The sequence below is a fragment of the Rhinolophus hipposideros genome (assembly GCF_964194185.1).
Source record: "Rhinolophus hipposideros genome assembly, chromosome: X".
Taxonomy (NCBI): domain Eukaryota; kingdom Metazoa; phylum Chordata; class Mammalia; order Chiroptera; family Rhinolophidae; genus Rhinolophus; species Rhinolophus hipposideros.
This window is the reverse complement of record NC_138046.1, coordinates 25482001-25490241: the sequence shown is the minus strand read 5'-3', so window position 1 is coordinate 25490241 and position 8241 is coordinate 25482001.

Below are 8241 nucleotides of genomic sequence, written 5' to 3'. Positions count from 1 at the left end.
TGGGTTAGCAGCTGAGTGCTTTATAGTGTTCAGGCCTGTGATTGGGAAGAGAACAGAGGAGGTAGATGGGGACAGCGGCCGGGAGAAATAAATACCGTGGGCTCCATCATGAAGCCAGAGGGAGTTGAACTGGAGAGTTGAAAGCCATCTCAGGAAGAGACAACTTAGTGTGTTAATAGTTTCACATGTAATGTTAATTCAAGATATTTATTTCTCTACCTTCTATTTTTAAAAGCCACTGGAAGTTAGACAATATAAAATTTTCAATTTTGACATTTGATGGATGAAACCCACTCTAGAGGGCTGAAATTTTATAATTACTATCTGACTGGATTTAAGTGTATTAAAAACAGAGGTCATCACAGGGGCAGATGGGGGTGGTAGTGGTATGTAATACATGGATCAACAATTGGCTTATTCTAACAAAATATAAAAGCTATTTCCAGCTGAAATTCTCAGAAACACTATAGGAAATTAGTATAAATGATTGATGTGATCTCGTCTAATAGAAATGGGAGTTGAAGCTTTATTCCCCTAGAACAGGTGATTAGAGGCAAATGAAGGTCAGGTTCCCATGACAACCATTTGGCTATCTCAGACCCAGAAGAAACCTCTGAAGGGGAAGTTTTGAGAATAAATATGGGTTTTCAAAGAGAAGAGATAGTAGACCTCTCTTTTAGGGACATACTGGAGTGCTTAGGGAATTAAAGTGATGTGGAGGTTCCTCTAGAGTTGTTCTGTGAGTGCTGGGGAAAGATCCTAGATACTATTCCAGTCTCGTGATGTCTAAGGATCACTCCTCTATGTGGTTACTCCTCTCACTCCAACCTCCTTTGAGGGGGCTATAACTGAAAGGAAGCACAGTATCTCTGGACATTACTGAAAGCCTGCCTGGCGTTATGGTGTGTGTGGGTGTCAGGTGAATCTATTATGCCCAGATCCTTCCTTTCTCCGCCCAGATATGCCCTCTTCTGCTTGAACTCTTATAACCAACCATTCTATCCCATGACGGGATTGGGAAAATTTTTGGGGTGGCAGTGCTTCTGCTGGGAGAGATGTGGCAGGATATCACACTTCCTTTTATGAAGGGGTGTGGCTGAAATCTTCCTGATGACTTCCTCTTATTTGATTAAGGTCCTATTTCATGGCAGTCACCAGGGGATAAGGGTACAAGCCAAAGACGAGGGACACTTCTCACTTTTCCAGCTTTCCCTGATCACTCCTAAACTACAACTTCTGCCCTATCAACCTCTTTTTGCTGCCTTCCTCCTCTCAATAGGTAACTTATTAGAAGGTATTCTATTATTTTCTTTCCCCAGATATTTTCACTTCTCCATGGTTCCATCCTGTGCTCGTACCCATCCCCCCTCTTTATTCCCACACATACTCCCAAGGCTTTTGCTGACATCTGTTTGTCTGCGCCTGGAATCTCAGAGGCCCTAATGGATTTCCAATCTAGGCCAACAGTATCATGGAAGGACAACTACAGGAGATATGATGTAATATTTTCTAAATCTCTACATGTACCTTCATGTATGTTGGCTCACTATATCTGCAAACTGGCGCAGCAGAGTAGACTTTACTAGTCATTCCCATTCTGCAGATGATGAAATTGAGGCTCTCAAGATTCAAATAACTTCCCCAAAGGATTAGAGTTTGTAAACACAGGAATCAGGATTTGAATCCCAGTGTTCTGGCTCCAAATTTGGTTCTTCCACTCCCTTAGGAGAGTGTCGGGACTTGAGGACTACGTGTTCCCAGAAGAAGATGTTGCTGTTGGCTCCTGAAGGCTACTGGAGCGTGGGGAGCTGATATTTGAAGACTTGTTCTGTTTCACTGTTACAACTCTAGGAGCTTTGCAGCAGTGTCTGAGGCTTCTAATCTGTTTTCCCCCAGAGTGATGGCAATTCATTCTCTGTCTCCCACAGGAGAATATCCTGTGCCCATCATAGGCCTTGGATTACCTGAGTCAGGAGTTCTTTCTACTCTGGCTTCCTGATTTCCATTTAGTCATTTATTCCTTTATTTGTAGATTCATTCAATTGTTCATCTCCTTTGAGTGCCAGACACTAGGCAAAGAGTTGAGCATCCATTGATGATGAAGCCACAGTCTCTAATCTCCTGCATCTTATGGTCTTCTGGCGGATTAAGAGACTTAAGTAGATAATAGCAATGTGATATGTTAAGAACAGTGATATTGTTACCAAACTCAGGTTCAGTTCCACTTACTGCACAAAGAGCCCAAAAACTCTAATGACAAGGGTTGGTGAGGAGAAACGTGTCCTTTATTTTAGATGCTGGTAGCTAGGGAAGATGGAACACTCACATCTAAAAAACCACCTTCCCTGAGCCGGGAATGATTAAGAGGGTTTTTTTTGTTTGTTTTTGGTTTTTTGGGGGGCAGGACTTTATTAGGGAACAGTGTTTTCTTCCGTGACTTTTCCAAGTCAATTTCTTGTCCTTTCAATCTTAGTTGTGGAGGATGTAGCTCAGCTCTAGGTCCAGTTTCCATTGTTAGTTGCAGGGGGCGCAGTGCACCATCCCTTATGGGAGTCGAGAAGTTGAACAGGCAACCTTATGGTTGAGAGCCTGTGCTCCAACCAACTGAGCCATCTGGCTACCCGGGAGCTGAACAGCAGCTCATTGACTTCATTCTAGTTGTGGAGCACGCAGCTCACTGGCTCATGTGGGAATCGAACCAAGGACCTCAGCATTAGGAGCACGGCGCTCCAACCACCTGAGCCAACTAGCTGGCCGGATTAGAGGTTTGATGGGGGGGGGGGGGGTAAACGGGAAAGAACAAAGGAAAGTGGAGATTAGCGAAGCAGGTCTCAGGGCTGCTAGTTGAGAAATCGCCTCCTGGTGGTCTTCTGAGGTCCCACGTTTGCTTCAATGTTATCTTAAATTTCATTGTCCGTGGCCAGAGTGTTCTTTGTGTCATCGGCAAAAAACTGCTATGTAGTTGCAATCACGGGCCGAAGTCTGGGTGCTTGAAGATTAAGAAATCGCCCTTTCGCCATATATGACAAATCCTCAGCTAATCTCATAATTAAAAGTGAAAAACTGAAGCCATTTACTCTATGTTCAGGAACACGACAGGGTTGTTTCTTATCACCTCTGCTTTTCAATATAGTGTTGGAAGTCCTTGCCAGAACAATCAGGCAAGAGAAAGAAATAAAAAGCATCCAAATTGGGAATGAAGAAGTTAAATTATCACTCTTTGTAGATGACATGATGCTATATATAGAAAACCCTAAAGACTCCACCAAAAATCTATTAGAAACAATCAATGAATAAAGTAAAGTTGCTGGCTACAAAATCAACGTACAAAACTCCATTGCATTCCTATATACTTACAATAAAATCTCAGAAAAAGAAATACAAAAAACAATCCCTTTTGCAATTGCAGCAAAAAGAATACAATACCTAGGAATCAACTTAACCAAGGATGTGAAAGACCTATATGCTGAAAACTATAAGACATTTTTAAAAGAAATTGAAGAAGACACAAAGAAATGGAAAGACATTCCATGCTCATGGATTGGAAGAATCAACATAGTTAAAATGGCCATATTACCCAAAGCAATATACCTATTTAATGCAATCCCCATCAAAATCCCAATGGCATTTTTTAAGGAAATAGAACAAAAAATCATCAGATTTGTTTGGAACCACAAAAGACCCCAAATAGCCAAAGCAATCTTAAGAATAAAAGAACAATGCTGGAGGTATCACACTCCCTGACTTTAGTTTGTACTACAGTGCAACAATAATCAAAACAGCATGGTACTGGCAGAAAAACAGACACGAAGACCAATGGAATAGAACTGAGAACTCAGAAATAAAACCACATAAATATGGACAGATATTTTTTGACAAAGAAGCGAAGAACATACAATGGAGAAAAGACAGCCTCTTCAACAAATGGTGCTGGGAGAATTGGAAAGCCACATGCAAAAGAATGAAACTGAACTGCTATCTGTCACCATGTACCAAAATTAATTCAAAATGGATCAAAGACTTAAGCATAAGACCTGAAACAATAAACTGCATAGAAGAAAACATAGGTACTAAACTTATGGACCTTGGGTTCAAAGAGCATTTTATGAGTTTCACTCCTAAGGAAAGGGAAATAAAAGCTAAAATAAGTGAATGGGACTATAAGAAACTTAAAAGCTTCTGCACACAAAAAGAAACCATTGACAAAATAAAGAGGCAACCAACTGAATGGGAGAAGATCTTTGCAAACAGTGCCTCCGATAAGGAGCTAATATCCAAAATATACAAGGAACTCATGCAGCTCAACAACAGAAAAACAAACTATCCAATTGAAAAATGGGCAGAGGACCTGAAGAGACATTTCTCCATAGAGGACATATAAATGGCAAATAGAAATATGAAAAAATGCTCAACATCACTAATCATCAGAGAAATGCAAATAAAAACCACAATGAGATATCACCTCTCCCCAGTTAGAATGGCTATCTTCAGCAAGACATATAGTAACAAGTGTTGGAGAGGCTGTGGAGAAAAAGGAACCCTCATACACTGTTGGTGGGAATGCAGACTGGTGCAGCTGCTGTGGAAGACATTGTGGAGGTTCCTCAAAAAATTACAAATAGAATTACCATATGACCCAGCAATCGTTCTCCTGGGTATCTACCCCAAAAATATAAAAGCATATCTCTATAGAGACACGTGTACGCCAATGTTCATTGAAGCTTTGTTTACGGTGGCCAAGACATGGAAACAACCAAAATGTCCTTCGATAGATGAATGGATAAAGAAGTTGTGGTATATATACACAATGGAATACTATTTAGCGGTAAGAAAAGATGAAATAGGACCACTTGTGACAACATGGTTGGATCTTGAGAATATAATGCTAAGTGAAATAAGTCAGACAGAAAAAGCAGAGAACCATATGATTTCACTGATATGTGGTATATAAACCAAAAACAACAAAAGAACAAGACAAACAAATAAGAAACAAAAACTCATAGACACAGACAATAGTTTAGCGGTTACCAGAGGGTAAGGGGGGAGTGGGCTGGTAGATTAGGGTAAAGGGGAACAAATATATGGTGATGGAAAGAGAACTGACTCTGTGTGCTGAACACACAATGGGATTTATAGATAATGTAATACAGAATTGTCCACCTGAGATCTACATAACTTTACTAACAATTGTCACCCCAATAAACTTTAATTAAAAAAAAAGAAAAGAAATCGCCCCTTGCAGGTTAGGATTCTGTTAATTAAATGGATTAATGAAATATGTAGCCTTAAGAAAGGAAACAAAACAGAGTTTTTAAGTTAATCAGTAAGGGGAAAAACAAGCAGAAAACAGCTGTATATTAGGGTGGACCAAACAGCAAACTAGCTAAGTTTAACTACAGGTGGCTAGATAGAGAGCTATGGGGTGAGTCAAAGTGCAAACCAGCTAAGTCTAAGGACGTTATTGATTTACTGAATTTCACCGTTACAGTATAACTATGATCTGATTTGCAGGATGAAATCTTTGACCTGAATGGAAGGATGAGGCCAGTTGTGAGGACTTTTCTTTGTAGGAATCAAACTTTCCTGGCTCCCAGGTACCCCCTCCCCTTCCGTTCTTCCCCAGGTTCCTATGAGTTGCAACTACTCAGCCACTATTTTATTTTAAAAATTAGGTTATTTTTTAGGGGGTGGGGAAGGTGTGTTTATCATATGAATCATCAGTCGGTGTCTTTAAAGAAAAAAATAATGGCCAAATGCTCTTTCCCATTGAAATTCTGGGAAATATAAGAGGAAAATTAGCCCACAACTGATGAATGCGGATCCCCTCTAACAGAAATAGTCCCATAAAAATATATCCAATCAGTCTAGAGAGCTTAGATTGTCTTGGTACATAAAGAAGGAAGTGGGATGCATTTTTTGATTAATCTGTTTTGTAAATAAATGTCCCTGCATTAGGACATTATCTTTAAGTGCTATATTCTATTCAACCGTCTTCCTGTGTCCTTCTCCCGAGAGGTGAGTGCCCATTTGCAGGGCAGTGACCTTTTCCTCTCCTTAATCTTCCTCTTTGAAAGCTGTTTTTCCTTTTGTTGTTTTTCTTGGAAAAGACCTAATATAGAAATTCACACTGAGGTGTGAATGGATGGAAACAACTTATTGCTGTACCTTTTATAAGGTATATGCATTTTAATGAAGACCAGTCACTTGATTTGGAGACATAAACCATTCTTTAAAAATTTTCATGGCCACAGTCAATTTATTTTTTAGAAATTCATGCATGTGGCTCCAAATCCAAGGTCTTTCAGACTTAAAATTCTAATCAGAAAATTTCACGCAGCAGAAAATTTGACCTATGGGAAATATTTTCACGTAGAGGTGGCTCTCTTCTTTATCAAGTGCCAACTCTGCCACAGCTGTTTGGTATGACATCTGTAATTTCTCCCCACTTCCAGGAAGTACTTTTGGCTCATATCATCACTTATGTCTTTGCAGTCATCCATTGAACACTTCGAGTCCATGAAGAGTGGAGTTTGGAACTGAAGGTGGGCCTCCATTATCTTTGAGGTATGAAAATGGGGAAGATGTTATTACAGTGCTGTTGGACAATTGACCTGATTCTGTTGGTTGTTAGGACAAGAATCAGCCTCTCCACGTGCATGAGTTCTGTGGGCAGTTAAGTTCATATGTCAGCTCACATGTGCATGTGACCACATGTGCTCTTGCACATATTTCAGGATAAACGCGTTGTGGTGGGGTTGCAGAAAGATGGCAATCATAACAATGGCTTACCATGCTTTAGACACTATGTGAAGAAAGTTATATATCCTCAGAACCTCCATATGAGATAGGTAGTATTATTGCCATTTTAAAAATGAAGAAACTGAAATTCAGATATGTTAAATAAATGTCTTAATCACACAGTAAGCATAAAAATAGGATTTGAATTTCAGTTTTGATCCAGAACCTGTACCTTTACCACTATACTGTACTGCCTTTCCATAGGGGTGGGTAGATACATGAGGTTGAAGATTCCAAAATGGAGGGAGATACAAGTTTGGAAAATGTCCTAGAGGTAAGAATGGACAAGATGTGCCCCACGGATACTATGTATCTCTTTCCAGTGTGACTAGAGGCAGACATTTTTGTAAGATGGAGGAAAGAATTCCTACAATGATTGTCTACAGCCATGTTGTTGAGGGTCCAGAATGTTGATGTAAATAATGTTTCCTTTATCCTTCAATTATTAAAGACTAAATTTCAGGAGCTAAAGAAGTTTTCCAAAAGTATAAATGAAAATATTTGCAGAATTGTGCAGAGGACTTTGGAGATAAATCAAACACTAAAGCCCTAACAAAAATATATTTAATAAAAGTAATCATTCAGCACCATGAAGCATTAGGTGAGGTCTATTGTAAATTGTTTTCCCTTTGCACGTCACAGAGAAAATATCCAGTATTGTGGTTACCAGGGTAATTTGTCTTAAGGTTAATAGGTGGTAAGAGAAAATGATGTTTTGTTGTGTTCCATTCAACAGGGGCCAAAAGGTTCTGTTTGGCGTTTACAAAGAAGGTACTGGTCTAATAATCCCCAAATGACAGTCCTGGTAACATCACAAAATGACTTCTATTGTTGGGTGGAACAAGTAGAAAATAATGGACATGGCTACCTATGTTACGCTTTCTGACCCAGGAGACCAGGAGCCTGAATTCCAATTCCAGTTCTGCCACTAATTAACTGTGTGACCTTGAGAGAGTCACTCAGTTTTTGTCTAGCTCAGTGTTCTCACTTATAAAATGTGGGAGTGGCAGTAAAGCCCCTCATTGCTCTCCTTGCCATTTGTGTGTGTGTGTGTGTGTGTGTTAATGTATTTTTTTAATTTCACAAATAACATGTGGGTCTTTTCTCATGGTAAAAGTGTTAAACAATACCAAAATCCCCCTTCAACCCTCTACTTCATACCTCTTCCAAGATAGAAATTATATTTGTAGTGTAATCTTTTAAACCACTTTTATGTATCAGTAGACATAGAGGATATATATCATTTTGTGGGGGTTATTTTATAAATAAATGCTACTGACCTGTATTTGTTGTTCTGTAAGTTGATCTTTTTCATTCAAAAACATGTCTAGGGGATATTTTCATGTCAGTACACATAAATCTGCCTCTATTTTTATAACTGCTATGTAGTATGCTTATATCATCATTTGCTTAGCTATTTTCCCACTGATAAAGATACAGGTT